This window comes from Herpailurus yagouaroundi, unplaced genomic scaffold (assembly GCF_014898765.1).
Source record: "Herpailurus yagouaroundi ecotype Mexico unplaced genomic scaffold, PumYag 67793, whole genome shotgun sequence".
NCBI lineage: Eukaryota > Metazoa > Chordata > Mammalia > Carnivora > Felidae > Herpailurus > Herpailurus yagouaroundi.
Genome location: NW_024420586.1, coordinates 17,173,860 through 17,189,444, shown reverse-complemented (window position 1 = coordinate 17,189,444; position 15,585 = coordinate 17,173,860). Strand labels below are relative to the sequence as shown.

General features: G+C 51.1%; 1 pseudogene; it reads right to left on the bottom strand.

Moving 5' to 3' along the window:
• Positions 1-987: 987 nt before the first annotated feature.
• On the bottom strand, positions 988-8,864 carry LOC121026004 (BTB/POZ domain-containing protein 2-like; annotated as a pseudogene).
• Positions 8,865-15,585: the final 6,721 nt, after the last annotated feature.

Genomic DNA, 15,585 nt, shown 5'->3' with positions numbered 1-15,585 from the left:
TTGATGGGGTTGTCTCTGCTTTCTTGCTTGTTTGTTTGTAGGTATACTTCTTTTCTTTATTTTTAAAAACTATTTCATGGCTTGGGGGAGAATGTAGGTTCCAGAAGGAATCACTGGGGCAGAAACACACAGGCTTTGGGAGTGGGGAGGTACCTGGAAGCTGGGGGGAGGGGCCACACCCTCCAGCACCTCTGAGCAAAGTGCTCACTCAGAGGCCAGCTGGGGCAGGGCTCCAGTATGTACAGGTGGGCCAGCTGGGGACATGGCCACCATGGCTGACTCACACCATTGCCCCTCCCAGGAAGATCAGGTCTGAGGTCCATGCACTCAGCTGCAGGGGCCTGGAAGGGCCCATTCAGAGAGGCTAGACAAGTATGGCCCTTCACAAGGCCCACTGGGTGGGCCTGAGCCTGGCAGGAAGCCAGCCTTCAGGACTCTGAGGGGGCTCCAGGCCCAAAGAGTCCTAGTCTCCAGGGCCCCGGCCAGTGCTCTGGGGGCCAAGCTCAGGATGGCCTAAACATCCCCAGTGAACTAACCGGAACAAAAGAGCACAAGACCCCAACCAAATGCACTAGAAGCCTCTCCCACATACTCCTACTAGAGAACTAGAAATCCAAGATGCAGTGCCATGGGCAGTTAAACGAAAACAAACACGAGACGAAAACTCATTCAAAGCCTATGGTCAGGCAGTGGGTCAGGTGGCCCTGAGATTCAGGGACAGTACACCCTCGGCTCAGGGAGGCTCCAGGCCAGTCCTGCATCCCAAGTCCTAAGGGATTGGCTCACGTGGCCCCCACCCCTGCCCCCGGCCACATCCCAGCTCCTCTGAACAGGCAGCCACGCTCACCACCATGGAGAGTAAAGACTCTCTCCTGACGCCCAGGAATGTGGTAGGGAGTGAGTGGACAACCCCCATGGCAGGGGGGCACCGGGGCTCTGCATGAAATGTGGGGTGGCCTACCTGTATCAGGTGACTTCAGGGTCCTGGCCAACCTCCACGGACGAGCTGAGGGCCTGAGGGGCCTAGGTATAGATGACCTTGGAGATGTGGCTGTCCTCCGTGGACCTGCCATTGTTGTTCCTGGCCACATAGCAGAAGGTAAGACACACCTTGGCCCTCCGTGGTAGGGAACTCATGGGTCACCTCGGGAAGGCCTTTGGTGCCTAATGGGAGTCCAGGCCCTTCGGCGTGGCACGGGCTACGTAGTTGACACTGGGCAGCACCTCCACCAGTTCCTGGAACATGACCCAGAAGGTGCTGGTGGAGCCATCACAGCTGAAGCCCCTGTCGTTCTGGCCCTGACCGTGTTGCTGACCGTGCGGATGATCTGGACGTTCACGTAGTCATCAGTGGTCCAGGTGGATGGAGCCATACAGCCCAAAGCCAACCACGAAAATGCTCTTGTTGATGTTGAACCTGATGTGGCCGCTGGTGCTGCTCTAGCCCCAGCGGCTCTCCCTCTGCTGGAAGCTGTTGATGCTGCTGCACTCCTTCCGCCCTGCTGGTCCATGAAGTCCACAGGCGGCTTGGGATGCACGGCCAAGTGCAGGAAGAGGCTTGACCACCTCACAGTCCACGAGCATGCCCTGGGCGCAGGTTCTGCAGCAAACTCCTCCATGGTCATCACTGGGAAGCAGACGAGGGCCAGCGCCTTGCCCAGAACCTTGCACTGGCTCTCGGGAGAAACCTGCAGCTGCTGTCGCTGACCCTCAGCCTCGGACCAGCGGACAACGGTGCTGAACAAACGTACCCCCCAAAATGCCCACTGTGTCCAGCGCCAGCACGGCCACCTCGGCAGCGTTTTGGCCGATGTTCTCCAGAAACCGGCCAGCCGGCTGGGGTTCACTGAAGAGTCTCACCTGCCTCAGCGGCACGGACGTGTGGGCAGCCCTGAGGCTCTTCTGGAACTCCAGGCGGTCGGCCTGGAGCACCGGCCCCGGGTGTGCCACGTGGTCGTGACCTCAGGGGAGGAGAGAAACTTGAGCAGGGCCAGGTAGGCCGCCGCCTCTACCTCCCGCAGCGCCACGTCGGTGCACGCGGCGGCCACGCCCGTGAACGCAGCGTGGAAGACGGCCCTGCCCACTGCCGGCACCGCCCCGCGTGCCCGGAAGCCGTGCGCACGCACCCCTGGCGGGCCAGCAAGTGCACGGCACAGGCGCAGAGCGCCTCCTTGTTGACGAGGGAGGCTAGGCACTCCGTCGTGGGCTCTGGGGCCTGCCGGTTGTAGACAGGCCATGCAGCAGCGCCCCCACCTGGCTCCTCGGCAGGCTGCTCCTCCCCCCCTCTGCGGGGGAAACCCCGGGGATGGGGGGCGCGGGAGGGGGGTGCTGCATTGGCATTGGCATTAGGCCCGGGGTTAGAACCCCAGCTGACACGTCACCCGCCTGCGGCTGCTACCCATCTTGTCTGGGCGGCGGCCCAGGGACCCGGCCTAGGTGCCTCCTGTTGTCCCTCGTCTTCCCCTTGTTTTCTAGTTGCTGGGAATGCTGGTGGACTCCTCACCCCGCTTGGTCTGGCTTCTGTCTCAACCACTCCATCGAAACTGCTCTTTGCAACTACCTATTTGTTGCTACATTCAAAGGACACTTCCCACACCGCCCTTGACTCAACACCTCGCCGTGGCCGCCGCCGCCCCCGCCCCCTTCCTAGAAAGCTCTGGCTCAGCGCCAGCGGGCTTTGCGGACCGGGACCAGTAGGCAAACTGTTGCTGGTCGGCCACGAGGTTGAGTACAGAAACGAAGAATCGGGTGAACTTTTATGGCAATTCGGCCGAGGAGCTTTTGCCTGTTGAATCTAGTAATAAAAAAAAAAAAAAAATGGGGTTTGTATTTTGAAGGCGCTAACATTTGTTAATCCATTTTATTGCATTTTATCACAAAAGTGTTGGTTTGGGATACGTGGGCGCGGGGCGAATCCCTAACCCTTCTCCAAAGATAATGTAAGAAGCACTGCTATCATCCCTTACCTCCTCCGAATCCAACTGTCCCGGCTTTCCTCCTACTCCGCTCTTCAGACGCTTACACGTTGCCTTCATCTCCCTCAGGAGCCCAGATTCCCCCTTCCCTGATAAACTCCTGTGGGTCTATTGGATCTCAGCAGAGAGGCCACTCCTCAGGAACCTCTCCTCCGTCAGGCCCTAGAGGCCTATACTGTCCATAGCTTCGACGTACCAGTCCACACCAGATTCCGTGGCAGCTGCCAAGCCTCATTGTCCCCTCAGCCCCTAGCCCAGTGCCTGGCACTGGAGGGAGCCCCATCCCCCTTCATGGTGTGAGTGAGTTCCACATAAGGCGGCCTTGGGATCACACCATTCACTGACTTAGAAGGTACCTTCCACCCACGCATTTCCTCCATGTTACTTCGCCTTCCCTAACTCTTGCAGTAAGCATCCGGATGGTCAAAAATCAGGAGTGAATTCAATAGTGGTACAATCCCCTCGGTGGTCCAAGACAAAGTTAGAAACCCAGGTTGCAAACCAGCCTATAGATTATAGGATTTCCCGTTTCTGGGAAGGGGGAAGGAACAGCAGTGGCTTCTCAGCTAGAGAACTCGTCCTGGCAGGCCGAGTGCGTTCTGGAAAGCTGCCAGCCTGTGTGGAGGAAATTGCCTTACCTTAATTTAAGCACAGATGGGGAATCAGGAGCCTGGATTGAAGTCTTGGCCAGGTAGAGTGCTGCCCACCAGACGAATGCCACAGCATTCCCTGCCCTATGCCACGGTATCCTGTAGGGTGAGTGAATGGCAGCCAGAGTGACCCTTGGGGCTAGGCTAAGGGGGTTACTAATTAGTGCTCCTATAGCACACTGAAAATAGAAATGTCAAGCGTTACTATTAATAGTCATATTTCCTCTGGTCTGGTTTCGAAGGTCCCTTCCGTTTTCACTCCAGAACCTCCGGAAAGAAACAAGAAATGTGCTTTGGAGGGAAAAGACAGTTGTAAGCAGTGCAATTCAGTATGAGTGGAAAAATAAAATACAGAGGAATATGCTGCCTTGCTAGAGTGACGCTGAAGACTGAAACCCTTAGGGAAAAAGTGAACTGTTTTGACACATACAAGGCAAACGTTTGGCATTGAAAAGAAAAAAAAAAAAGTGGAACCAATTAAAGGACAAGTGAAAAACTGAGAAAAATATTTTTTACATAGACAGCAACTGAAAGAAGAGTATCCTTAATATATAAAGTGCTCTTTCAATCAATAAGAAAATGAGGAATATCCAAATTGGAAAATGGGCAAAAGGCATGAGTAGGCAATCCACCAAAGAAGAAATACAAGTCCATTCTACATGAAGACCGAAAAGGTGCTTTTTTATTTGGTTTCTCTTTAATTACCAGCGAGACTGAACCTGTAGAGTATAATTTTTCATTTATCAGCTCGGCAAAGATTAAACATATTGATCCTCCCCAGGCAAAGCGAGGGGAAATGGGCATTTACATTTGCCACTAATGGGACTGTACATAGGTACAGCCTTTCTGGAGGGTGACTTGGCAAGGTGTAACAAAAGCCTTGTCTTTTGACTCACAGATTCCACCTCTAGGAAAGAATCCTAAGGAATAATCAAACAAGTAAACAAAGATGTATAATGATAAGATTAGTTATCTTGGTGAGGTTTATAGTAGCAAAACCGGAAGTGATCTAAGTGCGTATCAATAGATGATTGGTTAAGCATACAGTGGAATACCATGTAATCACTTTGAAAAGACGAGCAGCTTTATATCTATTGATATGGAAGGATGTCTGTGACACATAGTTGTCACTAACTGAAAAAAAGAAAGTTGGAAACAGAAGGTGTGGAATGATTTGGTGTTTTAGCACTTTAAAAATGTGTGTCTGCAGAAAAACATCGTGTGCTCTGCAATCATACTTTGTGAATGATGAGATTACAGGTGATTTTTATTTTGTTCCTTTATACTTTTCCATAATTTCTTGATTTTTTTTCACAATGAAAATTTACAGTTATCTCCATTGAAAAATACCTTTTAGGGAGCACTTGGTCTGGTTATTCCGGCTGTTTTATGGAAGTGGAAGAAACAACAAATAAAGACATGAGTACCTAAAATAAGGAAGTGAAATTTTTCATCACTGAAAAATGTGATCGTTTCTCTCTGGAATCATTATTTCATTATTCATTTTGGAATTCACTCGCTTTATTCCAGGAAGCTTCCCTACTCCTAGTAGCCTCATCTTTTTCTTTTGAAAATATCCTGGAACATTCTATCACATTGGCTTTCCCTGAAATCATTATTGGGTATAATAATACTTGTATTTTGAATTTTTTAAATCACCAATAAAAATTAATTGCCAATAAACTCTGCTAAAGCACATCTCTCCCCAGGGATATGTATTATGACCTCAGATGTCTGAGTAAAGCTGTGTAGAGAGAGGTCCTTCTGGACCCAGCTCCACTGGGATCACTCTCCCCAGGTGCCCAGGGCCCCCTTTGCCTTTGCCGGGAGCCAACATCCCTGCTAGTGCCTCTAAGTGACCTTTCCACATGTCAACTTCTGATTATATTCTTATAGGACCAAATCGGGGTCTGAGCCCATGTTTAGAAATGTAGCGTGGGATGCCAAAGCGTGTTTTGTTAATAAGTCTTAGGTCATCCCCTTCTGTGTTAGGGGTAGGGATATGAAGAATGTACCAGTCTTTGGCTGGGAAAGTATTTGCTAGAAAAATAAGAATATAGAAGAATCACTCTTCTCTAGACTACATTATTATTACATAATTTATTTTATTTTTTAATGTTTACTTATTTATTTTTAAGAGGGGGGAGGGGCAGAGAGAAAGGGAGAGAGAGAGAGTCCCGAGCAGGCTCCATTGTCAGCGCAGAGCCCCACGCAGGGCTTGATCCTACGAACCATGAGATCATGACCTGAGCCAAAATCACGAGTCAGATGCCAAACCGACTGAGCCACCCAGGCGCCCCTTATATAATTTATAATGGTTTATGTATTATACACATATATACCTTTTGATATGTAATAATATATATAAATAATATATATATATAATAAATATATAATAATAATATATATATAATATATATATAACTGTATATAAACATAATAATATATATATACCTTTTGATGTGTAGTATATATATACCCTACATATAAATATGTATATTGATACACATATATAATATTAGTTTGAATCATAAGAAATTTCTTATATTCAACTCTTTTTGGCCTCTAGAAATGACAAATTTCATATGGTTCAACCTTGCATATTACCGTTCTGCTGATAGTATCTGGACAGTTTTACACAACTACAAGAATTAGACAGAACATAATATCCTGATGTTGTTGTTGTTTCCAGAGAGGGAGAAAAGTGAGCGTTTTACGTGGCTTTGCCTTTGACCAAAGGGTACCTATGTGTGTATGTATGTGTGTGTGCTCTTGGAAACTAAGTAGAAAACCGCCCCGCACGTTTTTAAAAAATTAGTCTTAATCTAACTTCCTCCCGTGCCCTGTTCAATAATTCCTCTGTTGAAGTAGCTGTTTGAATCTGTTCCTTTTTTTCAGAACTTTCATCTTTAAGAAAGGGGAAAAATTTTTCCCAGGTGACACTCCTGTATTGCTTTTTGATTTTGCACATTATGGGCTCCACCGTTCATCCTTAGAGATCGTTCCATCCTTTGACAACTGGCCAGAGGTATGAAGCAACTTGCCCACGTTCACACAGCTAATTAGGGCAGAGCTGGGACCAGAACCCCGGGCTTTTATACCTTTCCACTCTGCAGAGGGAGCAGGGGGCTGTTATCATGAGCCCCCCCTCAGGAAGGACAGGCCTTGGACTCAGTTGAAGAGCAGAGCCAGGAACCAAGGGCCTGGAAGGTCTGAGGGAAAAGATCATCAGTTGACAAATGATGGTGATCACTATTAATGTTATTATTCATATGCTAGGTCTGCAGCTGAAAACACAGGTTTATTTAAAATGCACATAATAATTTGAGTTTGCTCCAACATTTATTTTCTGTCTAAATTATTTTTTAACTGATATGAATGCCAAGACTTCTGAAGACAAAAAGCAAGGCTTTTTAAAAAATCCATAACCTTAAATTAAGACCACATTTATTCACACGGCTGCTCGCAGCCCAGAACTTTCTCCCTTTTAACCCTACAGTGACATCAGCAAGCCACATTTCCACCTCTTCTTGGCCCACTTTGTATTTTTTCTGGTAGTAACTGCATTGGAAAGCCAAAATATAATGCATTTCACAGTCAGACTCCTAATGGGATTTTTTAGTAAACTGGCCTGACCAGCCCACTGCCCCAGCAAAAAGATGTCTCTAATTGATCTCTGTGTAGAAACAGCAGCTGGCCATCAGAACCACTGTGCTCTGGTGGGTGATTGTTTTATCAGCACAAGCCCTTCCATCATGATAAGAGAGAAACAGCAGGACCTGGGGAGAGACACCCAGAGAGGGCCAAACAGACAGACAGACAGGCACAGATAAGACCCAGCGCAAACCTGACTGCAGGACCCACAGCCACGCAACCGTAAGTGGAAACTTTCTGATAACCCAGGATGGACTGGAGCCAGGCGGAGGCAGGGAAGGGCTTGGGGGTAGGCGGCAAAGTGTGGAGGGTCAGAAGGGGCCTGCTGCCCGGAGCTCCTGAGCTTGCCCTGAGCTCTGTTAGGGGGCGCCGTGGGGTCGCAAGTGCCGATTCCCTACCCTGCAGAACCCGCAGCTTCAGTGGGCCTGCGGTCCTTGAAACCCCCCCCCCCCCCCCATAGCTCTTTTGGCAAAGAGTAGGTGTGCCCTGGCCAGGTTCCAGTTTTGGTAATTACAGCCTGTCAACCCACATGCCCCCCAGGATTGCGGTTAAATATGGTACCCGTCTTCACAATTAAATTTTAGCTCTAATAGGACACTCGGTCGTCACGTTACGTGACAGTTAAATAACGGCTGCACCGTACCCCAGAGGTAGCTGCACTTTTGTGGCGACTACAAAGATTTCTCTGGGTGTAATCAGTGACCCGTATGGACAGAATTGGGGGGGGGGGTCTTGCGGCTCAATAAGAGTTGGTAACTGTAGGACTTTGCTCGTCATTACGGTTTTTTCCCAAACTCTTCCACAGGAAAAAATATGGGGAAAACTTCACGCCGCAATATTATTTCCAGTTCTTTCACCTGGAAAAAAAAAAAAAAATCAGGATGCCAGGTTGCTGCAGGATAGATGAAGGCTCCGACTCCCTCTCCGGCCCCAGGTCCCCTCCATTCCATTGTCTCAATTTCACAGGCACCCTTGCCTTTCTCTGAAGGGGTCTTGTACTCCCCCTGGGGCGTCTTTCTTTTGTTCTCTACTTACAGAGACCTTTTATCCTAGCAAGGTCCAGCTCAAATGTCACTTCCTTCATGATGCCATCCATGATCCTCTAGTCCAATTAAGCGCTTCTCCTCTTATGCCCCCATACGACGGTTCTATTATCCTTACTCGGCATTTATTCAAATTCGTCTTATACAGTATTACAGTAAGTTGTGTACACATTTGGCACATGCACAAAACTAGGAGCTCCTTGAGGACAGGGACCTAGATTACTTTTCCTGATCCCCAGGCACAGTGCTTACTAAACATTTCCAAAGGAGAGAAAGAAGGCATCCACTCTTTCTTTTCCCAGGGCGTAAAGAGAATAGCTGGCATCTGTTGAGTGTTTGCTGTATGTTGATCATGGTCCTGAGCACTTTACACGTGCTAACTCTTTCCGCCCTCGCCATCCCGTAAGGCACTGTTATTATTTTCTCATTTTTATAGGTGAAAATACTGAGGCTCAGAGAGGTTAGACAATTTGCCCAAGGCCACACAGCCAGTAAGCGGCAGCACCGAGAGTGACCCACAAGGCTTACCTCCAGAACTCCATACCCGTACGCCACAGCGTCCAATAGGTTTTTAATTAAACATATCAGTACCCTCACCGTCTTCCGTATTTCAGATCAATCCAGGTCTCCAAAAGCACAACTTGGCTTCTAAAGGGGTGGGCGTGACGATGGGAGAGGGTGATGACACAGAATGGTATCCTAAGAAAGGAGTGGGCTGCTTTCCGAAATCCACATTCTTGTTTGTCAGTTTCCATCCTTGGGCAATTATTTCACACTGAAAATGAGAAGGTGATAATCTAAAGTATTCGCAGCCAGTCTCGCAGACAGAGGTGTGAGCAAGGAGGAACATAGCATGTTGTGATTAGAGACAAGCAACAAACCCCAGTGATTGCAAAGCGGAAGGAAGGGGTCAGCCTCATTATTCTAATGCATAGTTTTCTGCACCCATAGAAATATTTTGTTCCAACAAGTTAATTCCTTTAAGTGGTGAGCACTGAGTGTGGCAGACACGATTATCTTTCTTAGGTTTCTTGCCGCTTTCTCCCCACCCGGCTGGGGGAAGGATTTCTGCAGCTCACCTCGTGCAATTAGAAACAGCCCCAGAGGGCAGAGGTGCAGCCTGCGTTCTGAGATACTCTTCTGCTGCTGAAATAAAAACAGCCTTTGAGAATATTCTCCTGCCAAAATCATTTTAGCATTTCACTGTCACACAGCGGGAGGCCGAGAGAGAGAGAGAGAGAGAGAAAGAGAAAGAGAGAGAGAGAGAATCTTTTCCTCGCACGACCGGCAAGACCTCATGAGTTTTTCCCGTGTGCAAGGAAATTAATTAATTTCCTTTTTTATTTTTGAAAAAAGGGGACCATAAAAACATAGTTCAAGATGTTACATTTTCATAAGGAAGAAGTCTCAATTGTAAATGAGTCACTCTTTTAAGACAAGGCTGTAATTAGATTACCCGTGGTGTTGATGAATGGGGAGGGTGAAGGGTCCTAGCTTCTTTCTGGAGAAAGAAACACCCTCGGAGGCAGAAGCAAGGGCTGCCTTGGGCGGCCACGCTGGTGCCAGCGCCAAAGACTTCTCTCCCGTGATGCTGAAAGAAGAAAGGCTGTTTCTAAACCTAGGAGGAATAACAACAGGAAAGGCAACGTAGAGAGAGGGTGAGCCAAGGTGCCTGCCCAAACAGGGGCCAGCAGTGCTGACGGGGGTCGCTGTCCGAGGCCCGGCAGCCTCCGGCACCGCGGCCAATGGCCAGTGCTTTCTGCATAATCTCTTTAAACCTGGGTATATCCTCTCTTGCAGTTACTGAAAAGATGAGGGAACTTGGTAACCACTTCAAAACTGCCTTCGTTTTTGTTGTTTCTACGTGCCCACGACGGGCCGATTGTATCCCTCCCCCAAATCTGTATATTGATGCCCTAACCACCAGGACCTCTGGAGAAGGGGCCCTTCACGAGGTGATTAAGGGGGTGCCTGGGTGGCTCAGTCCATTAAGCATCTGACGCTTGATTTCAGTTCAGGTCATGATCTTGCAGTTTGGGGGTTCAAGCCCCACTTCAGGCTCTGTGCTGATGGTACGGAGCCTGCTTGGGATTCTCTCTCCCTCTCTCTGTGCTCTCTCTCTCTCTCAAAGTAAATAAATAAACTTTAAAAAAATTTTCAAGAGGTGATTAAGATAAAATGAGGCCCTTAGGGTGGGCTTAATCCAATCTCACTGGTGTCCTTATAAGAACGAGACATGGGGACACACAGAGACATGGCACGTGAGGACAGGGAGAGACACAGTCATCTCCAAGCAGAGGACAGAGGCCTCAGGAAACATCAAACCTGCCCATGCTTTGATCTTGGATTCCCAGCCTCTAGAGCTGAACAAACAGAACAGAATAAATTCCTGCTGTTTCAGCCACGGAGAGTCTGTGGCGGCGGGAGCAGACTCATACCCAAGCATTTTTCAAAAATCGGTCCACGGACCACTTCCGTCGGAAAGTAGAGAGCAGATTAAAATGCAGACTCCTGGGCCCCGCTCAGGCCCACTCAATCCAATCTCCAGGGCCCAGGACACACTAAAATTGGGAAATGCCTGCAGCCAAAAGTTCCTGTGTCACCTCAGAGGTGACAGGGGCTGCCCGAAGGCCACAGCGCCTGAACCGCCCGCCCCCCCCCCCCCCGCCGGCAACCGCCCCTTGGAAAGGCATTCTTTGCAGTGAAACATGGCCTTCTCCCTGGTGGATCTCTTTTCAGTGCAAATAGCTCCTGGATGGGGGTGACAAATTAAGTCAATAACCTTTGAGTATGAATTCATTTATCAGCTGAATTCCTGTGGGATTGGAAGAATGCCAAACCTGAGAAAACCTGGGTAAGTGGGGGTTCCGAGACGGCAGCGCAGTCCACACGGGGAGAAGGCACCACCTTCGCGACAGCGCGGGGCTAGCCCCACAGAGGGGCGGCTGCGGGGCACCTGGTGCACGGCTCTCGGGCAGGAAGGGGGACAGAGACGTGGAGGCGAGGCTTCTGGGCGAAGACCGCGGACTCCCACCCATCTAGTGTTTTCTTGTTGGCTGCTGGGAAGCTGAGGGCAAAGCCAGGCCTGCCTCCCTCGCTCCCTCAGGGTGACGCGCCCAGGGGTTGCTGACAGCACAGCAGAGGGGGCCACAGGGGTGGCAGAAGGGGCGGATAGAAGCAGGGACGAGCCGCGGACTATTGAACAACTGGCATGGCCCCCACATGGCCCCCTGAGAACAGAAGGCAGCCACGGGGGAAAGAGGAATCCTCACCAGCCCCTTTGTTTCAGGGTTCACCTCTCAGGGGCCCCGGCCTGCGCCTGGCACACCACGCCAGGCCTGAACCCAGGAGGGTGTGACAAGGAGGCTCTTTGGTCTTGCTCTGTACTCCCTCGCTTTCATTGTTATTTCTTTCCTTGCGAGGAAGGAGGCCGCATCCCTCCCCTCTCCCATCCCCAGGGGCCTGGCTTAATTCACTTTGCGATTCAAGCTCAGTGTTCCTCCGGCCCACGCAATTCACACGTGACGGTGGCACCTGTGTCCTCCGGTTTCTGGAGTCTTCGGGCAAGTCCTGATGGGCCGGGAGCTTCCGCCACTGGGTCGAGGCCGGTGGCCCCGCTGCTGACAAGTGACCGCCTTAGAGAGGGCTGTCTGGCGGCGGGCTCAGAAGCCGTGGCATTGGGATGGATACCAAGCTGGAACTCAGAGCCCTCCGCGGGGCTGGACGGCTGCCTGCCCCCAAGCCAGAGCGTCAAGGAAATGCGCTCTCTGGCCTCCCGTCTTCTGTGGAAAAAGGTGAACGTGAGGTGCAGTCTGCAACAGACGCCCGGCCGAGGATTCCACACTGTTCCTGGAAGCAGCAGATGGCGGGGAGGAGGACGATCAGCCCGGCCAGAAGAGTCGCTGGCAAGCCACCGTTCCTTCTCAAGGCGGCGCTCCCCGTGACAGCAGACAGGGTGGCGGCCCCACCCGGGTGCCCCGGGATCCCTTTTGACGCTTGGCGCATGTACTCTGCTCCTGCTTTCACCTCACACGCTCCACCAGCACCTAAGCTTCGCTTTGGGAGGTCAGTCCTCGGGCCACACCGGTGCAGGGAACTGGCAGCGCCTGGGAGGTGACTACCCCCCCACCCCCCACTGTGGCTCTGAGTCACTGGCCGATGGGGACAGGGGTGTGAAAATCTAGGTCCCCTAGCCATGCGGACTCAGAAGCGGTCACCCTCCAGAGCTGTCGTACGGGTGAGGCCGGGCAAAGACATGCCCTGCGTGGCTCCTCTTTTTCTTCCCTTTGCCGCCTCCCCCCTATCACTGCAGGTCTCCTCTGGAAGGGCCTCCCTCCTGGCTGAACTGCTCACACACAAATCCTTGCCTTGGGATCAGCTTCCGGGCAGCTGGACATGGGCTGTGCATGAAAAGTCCTGTCGTGGGGGCGCCCGGGTGGCTCGGCTGGTTGAGTATCCGACTCTTGATTTCAGCTCGGGTCATGATCTCCCAGTCGTCAGATCGAGCCCTGCATCAGGCTCTGAGCTGGATGTGGAGTCTGCTTAAGATTCTCTCTCTCTGTCTCTCTCTGTCCCTCCCCCCAACTCACGTGCGCATGCACGCGTGTGCACCCGTGTGTACTCTCTCTCTCTCTCTCTCTCTGTCAAATAAATACATTAATTTTTTAAAAATCCTGTTGACCTCCCATTAGTATCTCATAACCAAGAGAAACGCTCACCCTCTCTCTCTCTCTAGCTCCCTTGCCCCTCAACCAGATCCTCCTGCAGACCCCCTATTGCTATTAAAGGGAACCACCGTTCTTGTCACCAAGTTCAGAAACGTGGGGGCCTTGCAGTGTCTCTCTGACCCAATCCTTTTCCCTACTCCTACCCCACCCCTCAGATCAGGCCCCCTGCGTTCACCTGGACTAAGACAATAAACCTGAGGGCATTATGTGTCCACCTCCTGTCTCCCATTGTTCTGGAATATCTAGAACACTGCTAGCAAATGCATCCTGCTAAAGTACTGGTCTAATCTCTTTAGCACTCTCCGGATCTCCAAGTCTTCAGCAACTCCTCGATTCCTGCCACAGTAAATCCACCTTGCTTGTCTGGTCTGGGTATTCAAAGCCCTTCCCAACATGCCTCTGGCCCATATCTCCACAGTTCTAAGAGGGTCAAGATGGGAAACCACCGTCCCCTCTTTCCACCGAGCGCATTCACTGAGAACAGCCCACGTTAATGTGCTGAGATCATCACGGTGATTAAGATCACGATGTAAAAGGCAACAGACAAGAGACAATGGCGTGGTAGGCAGATAATGAGACACCCTGGGTAGAAAGTGAGATATCTTCTTTCTGATTTTAGAACTTGGCCTCTCTTCTACTTACAGCTATATTACGGGGACCACAGAATGTTTTTGGATTCTCCCTCATAACAACTGTTTAATTGGGTCTTTACCCAAGCTCCCCAGCGTACCCCACAGCTGACACCCATCCATGTCCCTTATGTTAGGCAGGATATGAGCAGGCCCATTTGCCTTGGCCTTTTCTTCTGCCAGGCTCCCAATGAACCTTCACAGGTTTCTGGCCTAGGGCTTAACTTCCCCATATAGGCCTTCACTGTGCCCCCTCCAATGCAGCATGGGCACAGATGCCCTACTTCTCCACTAGTGCTCTACAAGAACCTGAGTTCTCCCTACAGCAAGGCTTTCTTTGGTTTGGCCAATCTCTGGGAACTTCTCCCTGGACGGTCTGTTGTCCGTGTTGGTCCTCTATCCATGCCCTCGGTCATTTATCAACTCCTCGAGTGGTGGACGCTCCATAGTACTATCCAGAACCCCTTCCAAAGGAAGACTCATCGTCCAACCCCAGGGGCCAGCCTTTCAGCGTCTGTCTGAACTGCCGAGAGCTACCTCATCCAAGGTCACGCCCTTTCTGGGGTGGCCCACGTGTGGTGAGCGGGCGAGGGAGGGCTATGAAGGCCTGGCCACTTGGGTCCAACATGGGACCATCTTAGGGACAACCCTTGTTCTAGATAGAGCTCCCTGCTGGGTTGGCTGAAGTTTCACCGGGCCCGCATCACAGTTCTGGTTCTTGCTCTGTACAATCTTACTTTCAACAGGCATCTCGTACCCCAGACGCGGTCTCTGCCTCCACAGCTGGTGAGCATACCCAGAACTCTGGGATGAGGGGCCATGGCTGTGCTGCTCTGTTACCCCACAGCACTCACCTATGGGGCTTGCTCTTACGAGGTACTCAGCGAGGGTACTCAGCGAGCGTTTGCCGATCTGGTTAATTACTGCTTGTCATTGCTAGCATCGAAGGAGTAGATCCGTGGGCCTGGCACCAAGGGAAGCAGACTGAGCACTTGACACGAAGGTGACCTTCAGTCCTCAGACAAGCCCACCAGAAAAGCAGCATTATTGCTGCCGTTTTACAGCTGAGGAAACTAAGGCACGGAATGGGGAGGAGTGAGGAGGTCAGGCAATCTGACTCCTGAGCCCAAGCTTCTCACCATCGTGCTGGAGCTAAGCGCGAGATGCAGTGGGGAGCTGATTACCAAGGGTTAAGAGGAACCACGTGGTGACACCAGGCAGCATCAGAAAGCTGGGGGGGGGGGGGAGGCGCCCCTGGGTGGCTCAGTCGGGCAAGCGTCCGACTTTGGCTCAGGTCATGATCTCACGGTTCATGAGGTGGAGCCCCATGTCGGGCTCTGTGCAGCCTGTCAGGGTCTGTGCTGACAGCTCAGAGCCCGGAGCCTGCTTCGGATTCTATGTGTCCCTCTCTGCCCCTCCTCTGCTCCTGCTCTGTCTCTCTCTCAAAAATAAATAAACATTAAAAAATTAAAAGAAAGAAAGAAAGCAAGCAAGCAAGCAAGCAAGCTGGAGAGCAACAGACACAACGTTGGAAGGGTGAGCAACCAAGGGTGGGGCTGGCAGGCGCCGAAACTTCCTAAACCCGTGTCATCCAGGACGGCCTTCTCTGATTGCCCTGCTTCACACCAGGGTGTTATAGACTGCCTGACCAAGCCCCACACATGGCCTAACCTTCCTGCGGTACAAACCAGAAGCAAGCCCAGAGAGGTTAAGTAAGTTGCCCAAGGTCACAGAGCTGGTAGGCATCTATTCATCGTCTTTCCCTGTCCCCTCTCTGATAGTTACCTGGCGGACCCTGGAGCGGAAATAGCACTTGCTGCTTGACTAGGTCCACCTTGGATCCAGGAGCCTGCTGGCTCCTCACTCACGCCCTCCGTGCTCCCCCCGCCCCATCAGTATTCCGAGCA